This window comes from Cupressus sempervirens, chromosome 11 (genome assembly GCF_028749045.1).
Source record: "Cupressus sempervirens isolate cs-2001-9-10 chromosome 11, ASM2874904v1, whole genome shotgun sequence".
NCBI classification, from domain to species: Eukaryota; Viridiplantae; Streptophyta; class Pinopsida; order Cupressales; family Cupressaceae; genus Cupressus; species Cupressus sempervirens.
In genome coordinates, this window is record NC_143128.1 from 274,986,316 (window position 1) to 275,006,934 (window position 20,619).

At 37.6% G+C, this 20,619-nt stretch overlaps 1 protein-coding gene across 5 annotated transcripts in view; it reads left to right on the forward strand.

Moving 5' to 3' along the window:
* Positions 1–20,619, forward strand: part of LOC149529179 (putative protein phosphatase 2C 45) — a 333,681-nt gene that overhangs the window by 246,109 nt on the left and 66,953 nt on the right. The gene's annotated exons all lie outside the window — the stretch shown is intronic.

The following is a 20,619-nucleotide window of genomic DNA, read 5'->3' on the forward strand; positions in this document are numbered from 1 at the left end:
TTGGGACTTGCAATAGACAGCCAAAAAAGCATGACATATTAAAAAGTACATAAATGTACAAAATAAGATTAAATAATATGTGATTTATTGTAAAAATATATAAAAATTTAAAAATTAATTTAGAGAATGCATTAGTGTTACAAAATTTGTCATTCATGTCAAGTATTGATGAAAATTAGATGCAGATGTTCAGTAGAATTATGAGAAATACATGCATATGCAGATTGGAATACAACTTAGATGTATCAAGTTGCACATTATTTCTTGGCTGAACACTGCATATTGATTGGGTTTTGCAATGCATCATATGTAAGACAATAAAGGATTTGAATCATATATTGTGTTTGGCGGCAAGGCATCTGTCACATTCATCTCAGAGAGGTCGAGTAGTTTGCTTAGTGTTTGGGTACCCTTATACATTACTAGGAGAAGAGTATATCTGAACAGAAATTTTCTTCAACTTTTGTCTACAACAGTGGTGCTGTTTGAAGACACTGGTTTTTAGATGGAAGTGATACTTATAGAGTCAAATGAAGTGAGTGTAAAACTTGTTTGATGTCATTCAGAGTTTCAAGTGGAGGATCAAGTCTAACTTTGGCAGAGCGGGCTGAGTATTTCAAAAAAGATTTTTGATCGTAGCCTTTGTCTTTATTAGAGTTGCCATCCATTCTATTGGTTTTTTGAACTTAAATGTGGCATCAGTTTTCTAAATAACTAAGTCATGACATCACTAATTATACATGAGAAGCATCTGCACATTGAAGTGTGTTCCTGTAATTCCCCAAAACTGTAAATATTCATTCTTTAAACATTTTACATCAAAACCAAACTAGAAGCCCCAGGCAGAAGAGTGCATTGCAAAGTGGGATGTTGGATAATAAACCAAAGTAACCATTAAAGGAGCATACCAAAAGCCCCAATTACAATGAGAAAAAAAAGTTTAATTATGGAGCACCTTTGCATACACATGAGAGGTCTTACGTTCAAGTACTACCTTAGCTCATAAGTAACAACAACGATGGGCATGGCCTAAGTGTCCTCTTGGTGAAGGTATGTGTAGTTCTTAGAAAAGGAATATGCTTGAATACAAAGAGCTAGGGTATTTAAACCTTGAAGAATATATTAGGAAAAAAAATGTTTATTCTCATACACCAAATCAATGTCTCTCTTGGGGGATATCAAAAAAAGGATCTTTACATTCACCTCATTTTTATCACATTTTTAAATATTTAATTACCTACCTAATCCTAGATTAGTTTCATGCATTTTCCCCTTTACATAAACACTATCTCTTACAAAAACTCATTCCCTTAGTCATTTATACATCTACTTGAGTAAAATATCTGTAAATGACGTAGCTTCTCTATTGTTCTACATGTCGATTTGATTATCAAATTAAATGGATAAGAATACCCTTATTCAAATACTTTGTACCTTATTCAATCATCTCCTAAATTAGCTTTGAGATTGTCATATTGAAGTTCTATTTATGCATAATCAAATGAAAGCATAAACACAAAATACGAAAAAATCAAACCACATGGGTATGTGCATTATAATATATGTTAATCAGATATAAGGATTTCCTTCAATCTGTATCTCCCCATAAAGTTGGGTATCTATCTATGATGTAATCCATAGTCAGCATAATTGCTGGAAAATCGGTGAGTTTCCCTTAATCACCGAGTTTTTGACCTAAGGCGACTTTTTCCTAGATTTAATCGCCACTTGACTAGGTGAAAAAATCGTCGATCTTTTGCAAAAAATCGCAATTTAGTTGCTAAGTTTTTCACAAAAACTCGGCAGGTTTTAATGCCCGACTCGACCACATGACAGAAAGCAATGTTAAAGGCAAAAAAAAAGTTTTTTTGGGGTTTACCATTTCATATTCAGCGTTTGGAGGCTCAAGTCTAAGACAGAAAAAAGGGTTCCAAGGCATTGTGAGGTGAGTGCAAGCTATTGAAGGTGGATTTGAGTTGATTTCAAGAGGATTTCAACCAGTTTTAGAAGAAAAATCTCTTTCCTAGGAAGGTTTGCTAAGTTTGTTTTTATACTTTTGAAAAATGTTCTAGTGTTTTTTTGTTGCATGTTAATGAATTCAAATTCATTTCTAAATAGTTAGAAATGATTTTGAATCATTTGAAAGCATTTCAACTCTATGTTTGCCAAAATGTTTTTTTTAAGAATGTGTAGTTTTTTTTAAAAACAAACCCTAGTAGTTCGTGTAGTTAATGTTTGTAATGACCTTGCTCAAATCTGATTGAAAACTTTTGATTTTTGGCCTTGAAAATTTTGTCAAACACTTCACATACAAGGGTCATATGACTGATATAACATTTCAGTTTGCTTCAATAGCTTTTAACAACACTTGTGATTGCATGAATTACTTGAAGTTCACTACTAAATGACTATATCAAACACCTGGGATGCTTATGCAAGTCCTTTATATCCTTTCTATGCATAATAATGAATTCTAACATCAAATTAACCACCTACAGCCAAGTGACTTTTCGTCATACAATTGGCATGCAAAATCTAATGCTGATTACTATGATATTTGAGTGCACAACAATGTCTTTCAAATATTCCAAAAAATATAGTAATGCTGATACAAACATGTACCTACAGCAGCAACTTAATGCAATCTTATGCAACAATGAATAACTGATTTTACAATGCTTGGAAGACTAAACTTACATGCCTATGAATACCTCAGATGCAACTACAATGATTATAAAAGACTTGCTGTGTGTAACAACCAGAAATGCAAACCCAGAATTAATAAGAAACCTGTTATATTGTTGGCAGCCACCAAGAACAACTCCATCTTCTTATCTCCAATTGTGATTCTGATTTAATCCGCTAGGACTAGAGAATAACACCCAAAACTCTAATGCAGGTCAGAAAACAGACTTTACATGGGAAAGAGTGAAACTCAAGCATCTTACTGTAGTGATTTTACTATTCACGAGTTACTGTAGCGCAGCACTATTCACGCGGGTACTGTTCACGCGAGTACTGTAGCAGCGGATGAAAAAAACTTGCAATCTGCTCTTAAAACTTTGAATAATTTGTTAATAATCTCTCCCAACAAGAATTCCAATTTGCCCCAACAATCAACCCTCTAGAACTAAAGTAAAATCTTCCTTATGATATGCAATTAAACTCCTCAAAATAAATCCGATATCAGATTTGCAATGAATCTTCTTGTGGAGCCCTCCAATTGAACAATGATACAATCCCTCACCAAAAAGAACTCCAAAATATCAAACCTCAATCTAAAACTCAATGAAGCTCAACATGAAATGGCCCAATACCACTTCCAATGTGCAACCCTTCAGAAGGTCTTTCACTTCCTCAGTTATGCAATCTCTTGAGAGGTATCGTTCTCAAGGATTTTGCTGAATATTTGCAGACCTAGATGGTGCCACAAATGCTCATAGAGACAAGGTAGTAGAATCATCAAATCAAGTGTATGCAAATGAGAGGCCAAGCCCTCTATTTATTCACTTTTCTAAGAAGTTACTAAGAACTTCTAGAAGCATCCATTATAATACACTTTTATAATTAAATAACTTTATAAAATAAAAAGTGCAATCTCAACTTAAAATTATAACATGTAGGCCGCATATAAAAAGTGATGATAAAATAATATCTCCAAGAGCATAATAAGCCATCCAATCCTCAAATAAATGCCAGAATGACTCTCTCATCACAACCACCAGTCTACGAGAGTTCGTGATAGACTGATCCGGCACGCAAAACGATGTCGACCAAAACGGGGATATTACAGTCTACCCTTCCTGAAATTGCTTGTTCCCAAGCAATGGCCGAACACCAAACTAGTCAATCCACCTGGATCCCAAATGTAGTCATGAACCATACTACTGTCAGTCAACATAGGCCCCAGCAACAACCTCTGAAATATAACCAAAAGGAATCCATGAATGGATTGTGAACCACTGCACAACTGAACTCCAAATCCACTACTGCCACAGTCAGGAACCCACGAGGCACAAACTCTCGAAATATCAGACCCAAGTGGAGTAGATCACCCAAACTGTCAACATAATAAACACCATCCACACAACCCACCATGTTATGCGGAATGCACACTCCAACTCTGCTACAATGGTGACCACTCCCACATGAAACTGCACCAAATACAGAGAATCCATGCACTGTACATCTACTGCAGTTAACACAACTTTGCAAATCATTGGCCACTGTCTCATAACCATAACACCCATGCACTGCTGATGGTGAATAGTCATTATGCGGTAGATAGCAAAAACGAGAGCCCAAACCAAACCTGTCTGCCATCAACTCCTCAACACATGGATCAAAACCAAACCGATGAACATATCCTGCAGTATAATGCCGGTAAAAAGAACCAATCCCAGTGAAAGACTCATCCTGTAGACGTGATACGACCAACTGTGACTTATCATCAACTAAGTCAAAGGATGATATAGCCAAGGGCACAGAATCAACAACAACATCACTAGTCTCTGTGCCCTCCAAGTCAATCATACCACAATGCTCAGCTGCAACGCCCAACTCAGCTGAACCTGCCTCTAGTGGAAACCAACCAAATATGCCAATACTAGTGTCATGGACAGATATATCCTCATCTCCATTGCCTCTAGCAACCTCGACCATGGACAACCTCAGATCACCAGACACCACGGTCTGTGACTGTACAGAATCTAGTAAAGACTGAAGTCGTTCTAACTCCATGGTCACCTCAGCTAAATGAAACTGTGACTCCTCGAAAGCCAACTGTGTACTCTCAAGAAACTTAGAAGTCACCTCGAGCTGCTGAGTAAGCTCACTCACCTCATCTTCCTTGACCAATAATGCGTCATATGCTATACTACCCCACTCCATAAGATAATCTTTGTCACCTACCAACTGCATATAATTCTGTCTCAGAATCCGGATAACCTCCCATAAAGACTGGATCTCTGTCAAGGAAAGATAACTGCCTCCCTACTCATCGCTGGTAGGAGAACCCCATCCATAAACTGCTAACAACTGATGAGAAACATCAAAATGCTCGCAAGCGATAGAAATGTCTCGCTCGCCAACTCTCAGCTGACTAGACACATGATTGTGCTAATTGGTCGAACTCCTATACTCTAACCCTAGTAGATTGTCCAAAGGGTTAACCTAAGAATAACTATCATCTGTAATACTGCCATCCAAATTCTGCAGACCAACTGCTGAACTCGTACCATCAAACAGAGCAACTGAAGCATCAACATCAAAAACCTCCGTATCAAAAGAAACTGCTGAGGAGACTAAGTCCTCAAAACTGTCCACAACATCCCCCTGGGTGTCATCTGTAATAACCAAATCCTAGGACTCTTCTATAAACTCTGTCATATCTAAGAGATCATCAACCCATTCCAACAAGAATGGTCGATTGGATACATGAACAATGCCCAACACAGGTGTGTAAAAACTAATTCCAGCATCAAACAAGTTGTTGGCATGGATGAGAACTACACCTGGCAAACTAGTAATCAAGTCCATGATGGTGCAACAGATACTACTACCAAAGAATGATAGATATCTCCGGTCAAAACGATCCCAAGTACTAAGACAAGGATCCCAACATCTAATCCATGAACGGAAACTAACTGGCAATTCAAGTAAACTTCTCACTTGAGTAATGTGAACAATACCAACTGACTTCACGCACCTGTCTAAAATCTCTGAATCCGGAGTGTGAATGCTAGACATACTCATATCATCATCAACATGTGACCCGATTGTAAAAGAAGACTAAGTCCCTGCTATACGCACTAACTCCCGAACTGAACTCACCTCAAGACAAAGCTCGTCCACATGTCTCTCAGAATCCTGTAGAGCCAATTGAGTACACACCAAGTAATTCCGAGTATCCTCCAACTCATGAGAAAGGCAGTCAACCTCCTCCTCTTCCTCCTTCAATGCATCTAAATAGATCCCTACAAGATGAAGGAGATGATCGCGATCTGAAAGTAGGTGTATGTAACTTACCTTCATTGCCTCCATGCCTTCCTTGATCTGCTGTAAGTCATCACAAGAACCTGTTGTGACTCCTTTCTATCTCTCCTGCAGTTGAATCATCAAAATGTGATTCTCGATCAATCCACGCATCCTATCATGATGAGATAAAGCCACGACAATATCCTTTTTCTTTGTCTTCAGCTGGCTTGCCAAAACACGTAAAGAACTACTAGCCTCTATCTCATGCGAAGAAGCATCCAACTGTGCCTGATACTCATTTTTTGCAAAGTCTTGAATGCTCACTTTCTGATCAACTGTACTATCCTCAAACATGACAGTATCCTCAACTGTTGTAACTTCATCCAACCCAACTGTACTGGAATCACTACCTGTGTCAATCACACAACCCGGTGTGCCTGTGATATCACCTTTTGATGCAACTAGCTCAACCTGCACAACATCTTTAACCCCTTCTGCCTGTGATGATGATGCAGATAAACCATTACCTGAAGATGTGCTAATGTCTCCCTGTTTCGAATTCGCATGTCTGTTAAACTCCTCATACAAGTTTCTACTTGTCATAGGGAAGGTACGATCCTTAGGCCTATCAATCAGGCTCTTTAACCAGGTACATGCCATAGGTGACAAATTCCTCTCTTTTGTCCAAACATACCATAAGTCTTCTGCCAAAAGTTTAGAGATTTCATCCTCCCCCTCAAATAAGATTGTGAACATGATGGAGTGCATTGATGCCAATACCCTGCTAGGATGTAACTCGTCCATAATATTCCAAAATGTATTAAACATCCTGCAAATGTCACCAATAGAACCTATTGCCAACATAATATTTTCAAATCGACACCTTGCAAATACTTCAAGTAATCTTGCCCTCTTTGTGAAATAAGGGTCTCGGATGTTGTCCAACTTTTTGAAGCTTTTTACCATGGCATGAAGTACCTCTCTCATAATCTGATCGTCATAAGAATCAAGGCCAGCTATTATCCTCATGATTTCACTAATGCAAGAGAGAGTTGTAAGTCTTATTACCTCATCATGATGTCTCAATAATCGGGGCTTAATCAACGAACCAAATGCTGGAGATAAGGCTGTTTGCATAGCATCGGGTCTTGACTAATCAAACTTGCCTAAATAAGTTTCCAACTCTTCCAAAGTTCTTAGAAGGTCCTCCATTCGCTGAAATGGACAATCTAATTTCTTCTTTACATTGTGCATTCTTTCTTCCAAATCCTTGTCTCTTGTTAAAGCCATATTGATAATTGAATTCAATCTTAAATAACCCAATCAGGCTGGCAGGAAACCGCTCTGATACCACTATAATGACCCTGCTCAAATCTGATTGAAAACTTTTGATTTTTGGCCTTGGAAATTTTGTCAAACACTTCACATACAAGAGTCATATGACTGATATAACATTTCAGTTTGCTTCAATAGCTTTTAACAGCACTTGTGATTGCATGAATTACTTGAAGTTCACTACTAAATGATTATATCAAACACCTACGATGCTTATGCAAGTCCTTTATAGCCTTTCTATGCATAATAATGAATTCTAACATCAAATTAACCACCTATAGCCAAGTGACTTTTCGTCATACAATTGGCATGCAAAATCTAATGCTGATTACTATGATATTTGAGTACACAACAATGTCTTTCAAATACAATACTGATTCCAAAAAATATAGTAAAGCTGATACAAACATGTACCTACAGCAGCAACTTAATGCAATCTTATGCAACAATGAATAACTGATTTTACAATGCTTGGAAGACTAAACTTACATGCCTACGAATACCTCAGATGCAACTACAATGATTATAACAAACTTGATGTGTGTAACAACCAGAAATGCAAACCCAGAATTAATAAGAAACCTGTTATATTGTTGGCAGCCACCAAGAACAACTCCATCTTCTTATCTCCAACTGTGATTCTGATTTAATCTGCTAGGACTGGAGAATAACACCCAGAACTCCAATGCAGGTCAGAAAAGAGACTTTACATGGGAAAGAGTGAAACTCAAGCATTTTACTGTAGCAATTTTACTATTCACGAGTTACTGTAGCGCGGCACTATTCACGCGAGTACTGTAGCAGCGGATGAAAAAAACTTGCAATCTGCTCTTAAAACTTTGAATAATTTGTTAATAATCTCTCCCAACAAGAATTCCAATTTGCCCCAAAAATCAACCCTCCAGAACTGAAGTAAAAACTTAAGATATGCAATTAAACTCCTCAAAATAAATCCGATATCAGATTTGCAATGAATCTTCTTGTGGAGCCCTCCAATTGAACAATGATGCAATCCCTCACCAAAAAGAACTCCAAAATATCAAACCTCAGTCTGAAACTCAATGAAGCTCAACATGAAATGGCCGAATACTACTTCCAATGTGCAACCCTTTAGAAGGTCTTTCACTTCCTTAGTTATGCAATCTCTTGAGAGGTATCGTTCTCAAGGATTTTGCTGAATATTTGCAGACCTAGATGGTGCCACAAATGCTCATAGAGACAAGGTAGTAGAATCATCAAATCAAGTGTATGCAAATGAGAGGCCAAGCCCTCTATTTATTCACTTTCTAAGAAGTTACTAAGAACTTCTAGAAGCATCCATTATAAAATCCCATTATAATGGACTTTTATAATTAAATAACTTTATAAAATAAAAAGTGCAATCTCAACTTAAAATTATAACATGTAGGCCGCATATAAAAAGTGATGATAAAATAATATCTCCAAGAGCATAATAAGCCATCCAATCCTCAAATAAACGCCAAAATGACTCTCTCATCACAACCACTAGTCTACGAGAGTTCGTGATAGACTGATCCGGCACGCAAAACGATTTTGACCAAAACGGGGACATCACAATGTTTAACTTTGAATGATGTCTAAAAACAATCAAACTAATTTACCTAGTTTCTATTTCCAAGTTGTAACTTTGTTTAATTATTTCTCTATAAATTTTAATTTGTGTTTTAAATTTCTATGTTAAGGGCAGCAGTTAAGCATTAAATAAGCATGGCAAGTTCAAGGGAAGAGTGACCACAAACACCATGACCATTTGGATATATAGGCACTCAGCCTAGAAATGCAAGAGATAAGGCATGGCAGTATGCCTATGAAGCTCCAAATGATGTTGGGAAGGTAATATGCATTCATGTGAAAAGTAATTTTTGGAGGCATAAACCACTTCAAATACCACCTTGCAAGCATAAAGAAACATGACTCAACTCGTGTTAAGGCAGCTGAAGAAATAAAAAGATTCAATAATGCCCTACTTGCAGCTGGTGAATAGAAAAAATTGAATAGGGAGAGGGGAAGATTATCATGAGGGCGGCCATATTTGAATCTCAAGCAATTGCTATCGATGTTGATAATACATTGCAAAGTATTATCAACACAATATTTCCTTTAAATCAAATGATTGTGTGTCCCGATTAGGTTACTTCACCTTGCTCAAAGAAGGCGGAAAGAGAGGTTGTGGCACGGATAGGCTTTGACAAAAGGTTTCTGAAAAGGCTACTAAGATTGTGAAGGAAACTTTTTTTTTTAAATCATGTTAAATATCGAGAAAATAGGACTGAAGAGTATCTTTGTTGTTACAGTATCAGCAGAGAATGAATAGAGTATTAAAGATAACCCAAATATATATCATTTTTCAAACGTATCATTGTCTTCAAACTAGCAAAAAAGGGAATAACTATCTAATCTAATTCAGTCCCAGGCTCCAATAATGTTATTGGAGCATTATGCTTCATTAGCTTTGACCGGTGGTTCAAGGGGAGGTCTTTCAACAATTGCTCCCCAATCAGGAGCATTTGGAGGCTGGTTCGCAAGGATTTCCTTATTTTTCTCATCCACATTGATATTTTCCGTGGCCACAAACTTCTTTAAAGCTTCGCATTCCTTTCCATCCAGCATCTCACTATATGTGTTGAATTAATGAGCAAATTTGATATCCGCCTTGTATACCAACATTGCTTCTTCCTGTAGAGAAATCATGAACCTGCTCTTTGGGATTTCTAAAACAGCTAAAACCTAAGACATGATAAGTAGATAGGTGATTTTTATAGAAAACCTAGTAAGATTCTTCGTTCCTTTTCTTCCAAATGAACCATAAGACTTCATCAGTAAAGACAAATGAAAATTTATTGAGCTTAAGGTCAAAGGAATTAACAAATCCAACCAAAATTTCAATCCAAAGAAGTTAAAAGGTTTATTCTAGACAATGGTCTACCAAGAAAAGAAGATCGTGCTAGCATTACAAATTTGCATTCAAAAAAAACATGCTCAAAGGTTTCAAGTGTAAAGACATGCATGCAAATAACAGGAGGGACATTATAATGAAAGAGATTATCAGCAATAGCAAGCTTTTTCAATAAGAGCATCCAACGAAATCAAACTTTTTTAGATTTTGTGGCTTGATGCCATAAAAAATCAAGAAGGAATTGTCAATTGGATTCCGACCAGTTAATAGACCAATTTTTAATTAAATGCTTTTAGAATGGATGGATCCTCTTGAACCATACTGTAAATCTTTTTAGTATTGATGTCTATAAATGTAGAGCCATCTTGCCATTTGGTTTCCTTATAAACATCTGTATGTAAACCAGCTTACCTAGAAAGAAAGTTCCTATGGCTTTCTTAAGGATGGAGTATGTTTTATTGTGGGTATTTGGGAGATCAAATTTAGCCTTAAGGTCTTCCCAAGTCCCCATCCTATTATTAATAAGAATATCATCAATGAGCTTAATATCTCTATCACACCACATTTTAGGAGAGCAGCTCTGAGTCAAAGCTAAAGGTTTACCTTTAAGTTGAATACCCTACTAAATTGATCTACTGATAAAAGAGAAGCAAGCAGGACCATCTACTAATGAATAGAACCTTCGAACTTGTGTCCAAGCTTCCCAAATGGAGGCAAAAAATTAGAGCCAAAAAATTTAATTTCAAAATCCCCAAGAACAATATCAACAAAAGAAATATCTTTCCACCTTTTTCCCTTTTTAATAGTAGATTTCGCTATGTTGTTTCTAACAAGGATTTCCCACGATTCATTGCCAGAAATGGACTTAAGGATCCACTTAGAAGATAATGATACACCATGGTTCATAAGGTTTCTCATACTAAGGCCTCCCCAAGATATAGACATACAACACCATTTCTAGTTCACTACATGTCTTTTCCTATTGCCCTTGCCATCTAACCAAAGAAAATTCCTTAAATTCTATTAAGTTTCTCAATCTGATTCTTCAATAGCCATGCCAAGGCAAAATAAATTGAGTGTAATGATAACACCTTTTGGACAATCTGGGCCCTTCCGGCTAAAGGATAGAAGATGAGACTACCATTTTTTATGTTTCTTTTCAATCTTAGAGTATATCCAGTTCCACATATCTTTGATAGAGGAGGATACAACAAAGGAAATCCCCAAGTATCTAACAATAGTGTTTGGACCAGCCCATGTCCAGCCTTTTTGTTCAAACCATGCAAGACTTGAGTCACTCCAATCCATGACAATTGATTTGTGTGGGGAAATTTTAGCAGTAGAAGCTGAGCAAAAGAATTGGAGTCTGACAATCATGTTATCAAAGCTTTCTTCTTTAATCTCAATGAAGAGAGCTATGTCATTTGCAAACTAAGTATTAAGAAGGTTGTCTTGATTAGGGAGTATGATGCCCTTGAGAGGAGGCTTGAGGATGGAGGATCTAAGGATATAAAGGAGAGCATCTACAACTAGAACATAAATTGAAGGTGCAATGGGGCATCCCTGTCGGATGGATCTTTGAAGGGTAATTGGTTCAAAGAGATCACCATTGATGTCAAGAATAGTAGAGGAATCTTTGAACAACACCCTAATCCAATTACAAAAGTAAGTAGGCAAACCAAAGGCTATGAGCATCCCTAGCACAAATGCCGACTGAATTCTATCATAAGCCTTTTCAAAATCCAATAGAACTATGGAATCCCTTTTTCCACTCTCCTTAGCTCATTGTAAGGCCTCCTAGTTTGTTATCAGGTTTTCTTGAATGTATCTACCTTTAATAAATCATGTTTGAGTCTCTGTTACCACCTCCTTGAGTAGCTCAGCTATTCTTCTAGCTAACAATTTAGCAATGATTTTATAGGAGAGGTTGAGACGTGTAATTGATCTCCAATTACCAATCTAGGTCTTATCATCTTTCTCAGGAATGAGTTTGATGACTCCCATATTAATGTCTTTTCCCAAAGATCCTTTAGGGTATGCTTCATTGTATAAATTGAATAGTTTCAATGAAATCCAATCTATATTCCTTTTGTAGAATTTTGCAGGGAAGCCATCAACCCCAAGGGAATTTTCATTAGCCATATCTCTAATTGCTGCTTTAATCTCCTCAATAAATATAACTTTACTCAATGCTTTTATCTTTTCTTTTGAAACTTTGTTTGGAATAAGCTTCAGACAATTAGCAAGGGCTTTCTCTTGAGTACTATTGAATTCAGATGTAAAGAGATTTTGGTAATATCTAGAGAAGATTTGAGTAACCTCTTGGAGATCACAAATGTATCCCATATCTCCTTGTATACCCTCTGTAGGCTCTCTCTTTTGTTTAGATCTTATCGGGTTGAAGAAATATTTGGAACCCTTATCCCCTTCATGCATCCAGTTTTCTTTGGCTCTGATCTTCTACCCCTAAAATCTATAATTTTGAATTTTCCTGAGTTCCATTTTGATACTCGCGAGATGTTGAGCAAGCTAACTTCAAGAATCAAAACATTATTTTTTAGTTAATTCAAGTTTCATTATTAATCTATAACTTACTATGCTAGTAACTAATTTGTATTTTTCAAATTTTAATTGTAGATGTCTGAGCCCCTGGTTAGAGTCCTATGCATAGTTGATGGGAAACAATCCCTAATGGGATGTCTTAATGAAACCATGGATAGGCCAAAGAGTGTGTTAGAAATTTCTACCATGGGGATATGCTCAAATTTGATCCCATTTGGGAAGTAATTGATAGGAGGTGGAACAATATGCTCCACCAACCCATTCATATAGGCTACTTCCTCAACCCCCGTTTCAGGTACTATGATTCTCGTTGAGATTTTAGTAAGATTTCATTTTACTTTATTTTTTGAAGGTTGTGTACTAATACTTGATTTCACTTTTTATTTGTTTTAGGCATGATTCCTATTTAGAACCTAATGGAGAGGTCATAGAGGGTCTCTTTAGATGCATTGAGAGGATGATATCTGAGGATACGAAGAGAGACCTTCTGAACAACAAGTCTATGTGGAATCAAGAGGTAATTTGTTCTCTTCTATGCTAGAAAAGCGAGCAAGAGCCACTCAAACCCTAGGTAAACCATAGAAGTTTAAGATTTAAAACATTTGCAATTTGATAAGTTATGTTTTCAGGTTATCTTTTCTCATTGCTTTATAACTTATTATAAAAAAAATTGCAGATGTCTGGTGGACAACTTGGGGTGGCAATACCCCCAATTTAAAGAATTTTGTTCTTTGAGTCTTATGCCAGCCTTGTAGCGCATCCCATTCTTAATGCAATTGGAGCTTATTTGAGTCCATCCGCACAAAGAAAAGAAACAAATTGACTCAAAAATTGCTCAATGACCTTGTATATGTGCAATATAATCTTAAGTTCTGCATAAAAAAAGGCATAGTGTTCAGTACCTAGTCCACTTGATCTAGATTATATAGATCCTTATTCTGTTTGGATGGCACAGGACCTAGTTCCATTGTTCTTAGCGGAAAAGATTGCTGATTTGGAGAGGCAAGCCATGGAGGAGGGAGCTGGAATGGATTTTCATTTCACTATGGATGATGTTGAGGACAAGGATGATGAGGATTCAAACAAGGAGTCATTACCAGTGCCACATATAAGAGGAGATACATCCACTTCCAGGACAGTGAGCAAGTCGGCAGGGATGCCAAGCAAGGAGGCACAGCCATGGACTTCACAGTCACGCCCACTCCCAATGTGGTGCTCCTCTTTGAGGCCTAGACCCCCTCTCTTTTCTACTAGTAGAGCTTGGAAGAGGAAGATGTGATTGTAACCACGATTAACATTCTATATGTATTTATAGATATCTAAACTCTGCTTGTTTCTTGTATCTCTAATTAACTCATTACATGCATCTTCTCATTGAATTTTGCAGAAAAAAATGTATTTCAAAGTAAATTTAAGTTGTTTTTAAGGTTCTCAAGTTTTTCCTAAGTTTTTTGAAAAACTGGCCGAGTTTTTCCCAATTTTTTTTGGGGGGTTTGGCAAGTTGTTTCTAAGAGTTTTCAAACTATGTTGTAATCAATACCAACCTTCTCAAGTCATTTGAAAATCCCACCTTGGAGATATTAGTCATATGCCTAATATTGAGATCCAAAATCAGCACAAACTCAGCAAGCCTTTTTTCTAAAACTCAAATTTGGTGCCAAAAATTTGTGCAAATTTGGCAAAATTCAAAAATTGAAAAACTATGAATTGTAAGGGAAAATTTAATTGTCTTGCATCTTCTTTTAATATGACTTCAATTACACACAAACTAATTGAGATTTCTATTGTACAAATGTCTAGACAACAAAAAGAGTAAAAATGCAACAAAATTCATAGTCAAGCGTTAATACAAAGGGAAATATGTTTCAAATATAAATAAAATTGTTTTTAAAGACAAAGTTCAAACAATGGATTTAGAAATGCATTTACATGGTTTTCGTGTCCCTTCTTCAAGCTGGACCTATTTTATTTTTCAATTAACTTTAATGGTGCCCTACGAGTTAATTGCCACACAAGTGGGTCCAATCAAGGAGGTGTGCTACCTTTCTTAAGGATCTATTTTTCTATTTTTGAATTTGGGCGCCCACTGTTTGGACCAGCTCATTTTGATTTTAGGACCCGGCCTTGTATATTTAAGTGAGTTATTCGGTTGTTCAATATCACAACATATAATTTCTTGTGTTTACAATTCTGATTGAGGAATTAAGCATGAAGAGTAGTTTAAGAGGTGAGACTCTCTTTAGTCTGTTGCTTTCTCCAAAAAGGTGAAGTTGTTTCATACCTTATTGGACTAATAGTAGTATTTTTATTTGTTGGTCATCATTGTTGGTATCTTGGAGACCATCATCGTAGAGACGTCTTACTAGTGATTAGCAAAACTTGATATCTATATTGCAAATGATTGTGCCATTCCCAACCAATATGGTTATCTACAACATTCAAGATCCCTGCAAGCATAACATCCACATCACAAGAACATCACTTGCATTGGCAAACTCCCATATATGACGACTAACACTTGCAACATTGCACACTGTAAATATGTCACAATTAACTAAATAACGCTTTGTTAGTTTGCTAGTAATTGGCGGTATAATAAGTTGTTGTGATAGATTGTCAATTGTTGATGGTTAGCAGCTGAAACCAATTGTCAAGCAATATTAATGTTGGGCTTGGAACTAGTTCATGCGGTTGTTGTACAGACTTGGAATGAAATGATCTATCTTTTTGCGAATTGTAATGTCCTACTTTAGGTGAATGTCTTTCGATGTTACTATGTACAATGCATTTTTTGTATGGCTCCTTTTGTGGCTTGTTCGACCTTTATCTTTCCCCTCTCAATAGTATTACACCTTGCTCATATGGTCTCTTGTTACTCGTACGACCCCTAATTCCTTCACATGGAACCCTGTTATGGTAACCATGTACAGCTAATGTCCTATGACCTCTGACTTTAGTACGGCATTTGTACGGCCCAAAACAACTTACCATCAACTCGATTCTACTCTAAGTAATACGTTCAATGTAGACAGTACGGTGTTAGATCCATATAGAAACAATGTATTTGTATAGTGTAGAAGAATGAAATGCATGTATAGTTAGAGCAAGCTCATAGGATCTCCAAGATACACATACAACCTTCAAGTGGTATATATGTCAATCTTTCTCTCCTCCGCGTATAGCGTATATTTTGTTGGACAGTAATAAGGCAACCTCCTCCTGCTTGGATACTTTGCCGCACAATATAATCTTTCGACTTTGAAATTCACATTGATAAGTTAGATCGCTAGGAACATGTTAAATCAATATTCTCAGAATATGAAGAAATGATATATGAAGATTCACACATGCAAGAGGCAATTCATATTCAATAATCATAGCACTTCATATTACTTTAGGCCAAGAGCAGAATAGGGTGAGGAGTTACTCCCACTAAAAGTGAAAATACCAAGTAGGAATGATCTTGCACCTCCAAAATGGTAGACAAGCTGAACTTCCAATTAGAGTTCACAAATTACAAATAAAAATTAAAATTGTACACCTACAACAATAAACAACTTAGCATTATATATGGCTCCAAGAAACTTCCTGAAGGAGTGCAAATGTGCTAACAGAGCCAAAACATTATAATTAATAAATTGAATAGGCCCCGAGAGATAATTTCATTAAGCTTCAAGGCCATACACAATTAATATTCAATTAAATTATTTAATTATAGCAAGGACATTATAGTCCTCCTAGCCCAAGAATCACTTGCCCTCAAGAAATTGCAGACTCAAATGCTTAAGAATTTGTTTGCCTTCCCAAGTAGCATCTTTAATTGGCTGGTCCTTGCAATGCACTAGGAACTCCTTGATGCTACACGAATTCAGCTTCTTCTCTCTGAAGTCTATGATCTTTGCAAATTCCAAAATGAGTTTCCCTTCTTCATCAATGGGTGGAATTTTCTTTGACACTATGATGCACTGACTGATGACCTTTTTGAGGCATGACACATCAAAAACATTGTGAATCAAACTTGTAATACCCCACCCGGAGATCCTTGGAACAAGGATAAACAAAGGCTTATATATATGTGTGTGTGTGTGTGTGTGTGTGCGTGCAACAACAACGACAACTTACGCCAGAAAGCAACGGAAGACTAAACATAAAACGTAATGAAAGATCCCTAATGGATCTCTGCTGCAAATCTGCTGTAGATTTATTTTATTTTTGTTTTTCCTGTTTATTAATGTTTTCTTGTAGAACTAGACGGAAATGCAGAAGAGTTTGTTTGTTTTTGTGTTTTTGATGATTATTCCACATAGAAATGAGAAGTAACAAATGGCAAGAAAAGAGTCTGAAAATAAATAACAATATGCAGTAAAGTCAGAGTTGATACAAATCGTACCAAGCAGATCTCTGAATTAAAGAGCCAAATAAAAGATCCAGTACATTTCCTCTAACAATGACGCCACAACTGGCTGATGAAAACGGGCTAATAAGATGCAAGATTCTGCTGCTAAGTAACCGATTTTTCTATGTATCCAAGTGCTGCAAATGACAGAGTACGGCTGCAAGAAATGGCAGTGTACGGCTACTAGAATTCACCTTTCATATGCCAAAGAACATGCCCAACAAAACAAACTGTAGGCCCAAGCTGAAGTGGCGTCTACCTTCCTCCTGAATACTGTTGAAACTACTAACAAACCAATACCCAATGCTACTGAGGGTTACGTCCCAACCAGCAATTACCCTGGGGTTTGCATCCCAGAATGCAAATCGCTCAAGCAGAGCAAATCTAAAAAGAAGTGTTTGAAAAATATGCATAATCATGAGAAATGGTGCCCATCTCCTTATAACCCTTTGCAAAGCAATTCGAACCCTAAAGTGACCCCCAATTGGCGTTGGCTATAAAGATGAATTAAATCTTATTTTAAAGTGACCATGTCACTAGAAAATTACCTTTTCCACCATAGTAATAATTCACTCACCGAATTGCCCTGAGACCAAAGAGGAAGATTTAGAGAATTTCAAAACCTTTCCAACGAGCTATCATAACATGGGATACGCATCCAGATGAGGCCAAAATTCCCTTATTACTCCAAAATGGCTATTAACTTAGCCTTATTTAAATATTAAACGCTAACTTAGGTAATATTAAAAATATAACCCAAATAGCCAAAAATTGCCCAACTAACATCACAAACCATAAAATCATCCTGTCATCTGTCTGTGACTGAAGTCGGAAATCAAGGATCCACTGGCAGTCTCATCCCTAAAATCTAGGGATGCTCCTAAAATTTAGAAAACAAGCCCTATCCCTCTAAAACTGAACCCAAAGGGTCATCTCATGGAAACCCAGCCCTGGGCATGATCATACCTCCTAAAAAGTAGGAATGAACCCCATAAATGTAGGAACTGCCTCCTAAAAACAAAGAACGTCACCCAATTGATGACTACCCACCAGAAAACAAAGTCCCCAACACTGAATAACCATACTGGGTCTCTATCCAACCCTGTCAGCCTACAAGACCCCATAATAAGCTGACTCACATGTCTCTGTTAGACTGAGCTAGAGTGGGGACATGACTGTCCTCCCCTCTCGGAGATGCTTGCCCACAAGCAACTGTAATGCAAGATGCTGTAAAATGCTCTCACCCTCCCAGGTGGCATCCTCTATGAGAAGATCTCTCCATCGAACCAAATACTCTCGAATCACCCGGCTTCTCAGCCGCCGTTCCCTCACCTCAAGAATCTCATCAGGGACCAAAATCAATTTACCTTCCTCATCCATAGGAGGTAATTCGGGTGAAACTATAATATGTTGTCCAAGGGCCTTTTTCAAGCAAGATACATGAAATACATTATGAACTTTGCTGCCATGTGGTAACTCAACCTCATATGCAACCTCTCCCACTCGCCTGAGTATCCTGTATGGACCATAAAAACGTGGTTTGAGCTTCTCAGCTCCCCCCCTTTTTAGGGTGCTCTGCCGATATGGTTGTAAACGCAGAAAGACCATATCATCCACCTCAAATGCCCTCTCAATCATGTGCCTGTCAGCGTACATCTTCTGCTGATTTTGGGCCTGCTGCAAATTCTCCCTAAGAGATCTCATGACATTCTGATTCTCTTGTAACCAATCCTGAGCCAAGGGAACTCTACTGTCACTAAATGCCAAATCAATGAAAGATAATGCCTTGTATCCATAGAGAGCTTTGAAAGGCGTCGTGCCAATGGACATATGATGCGTAGTATTATAACAATACTCGCCCAAATGCAGCCAACGCACCCATGCTTTTTGCTGCCCTGACACATAGTTACGCAAATATCCCTCAACCCATTTGTTAACTTTTTCTGTCTGCCCATTCGTTTGAGGGTGGTAACTAGTACTAGGTGTTAACAAAGTACCAGCTAGTGTAAAAAGTTCCTGCGAGAAGGAACTCATGAATCTGCTGTCCCTATCACTCACAATGGTCTTGGGAAGACCATGAAGTCTAAACACCTCCCTGAAGAACAACTCAGCCACCTGCGATGCTGTAAAATCTAATGCAATGGGAAAGAAGTGGGCATACTTCGTTAGCCTATCCACAACAACATAGATGCAATCTTTCCCCTGAACCCGAGGAAGACCTGTAATGAAATCCATGGAGATCCCTGTCCACTTCTGTTCCGGTATAGGCAAGGGCTGCAATAATCCCGTTGGGTAGGTATGCTCCGACTTGTTTTGCTGACAAGTCATACACTCACGGACATGGCGTAAAACATCATCTTTGAGACCCTTCCAAGAGAATCTCTCACGTACCGCCCTATAAGTCTTACCATATCCTGGGTATCCGGCTATAGGAATATCATGGAGAGCATGCAAAATTTGTTCCTTCAACTGAGAACCCGGAACAAGGTAAACCCTATCTTTATAGTAGATAATATCATCTACCACACTGTATCTGTCATCCACTATCAATCCCTCCATAATCTCACAAGCATGCTGATCTTTGGAGTATTCAACTAAAAGTTGAGCCTTCCAATCTGCTGAAATCTCGCTCAATGAACATAGGGCAGCCAATGAAGGTTTCTTAGAGAGTGCATCAGCCACATTATTATTGTTCCCCTTTATGAATTCGATATCAAAGTCATAAGCCTGAATTTTGCTAACCCATTTTTGTTGTCGATCATTGAGCTCTGTTTGATTTAGGAAATACTTCAGACTGTTATGGTTTGTTCTCACCACAAATTTACTGCCAACAAGATACTGTCTGGACTTGGCTAACGCATGCATAATAGCCAACATTTCCTTATCATAGGTAGAGTACAACTTTTCATTGTTTTGCAACTTCTTGCTCTCATAGGCAATGGGGTGTCTATTCTGCATCAACACCACTCCTATACCCAATCCCGACGCATCACACTCCAGGACAAATGGCTGCGAGAAATCAGGTAGTGTCAAAACGGGGCAAGTACTCATAACCTCCTTGAGTCTATCAAAGACCCCCTGTGCTTGTTCTGTCCATCTGAACGATCCTTTCTTTGTGAGATCTGTCAAAGGTGCTGCCAGCTATGAGAAACCCTTCATAAATCTTCTATAATAAGCACACAATCCAAGGAACCCTCGTAACTCAATACTGTTCCGAGGGACAGGCCAATTCTGAATCGTTTGAATCTTCTCTTCATGCACCTTCACCCCCTCAGCAGTAATCACATGACCCAAATATAACACCTCCCCCAATCCAAACTCACATTTGGAAAGCTTAGCAAATAGAGACTGACTCTCCATTATGCTAAGTACCTCCCTGGGTCCACCATCTGACGCTGCCCTCAAAATCACCTTCTGCCCGCCAGAAAGAAAC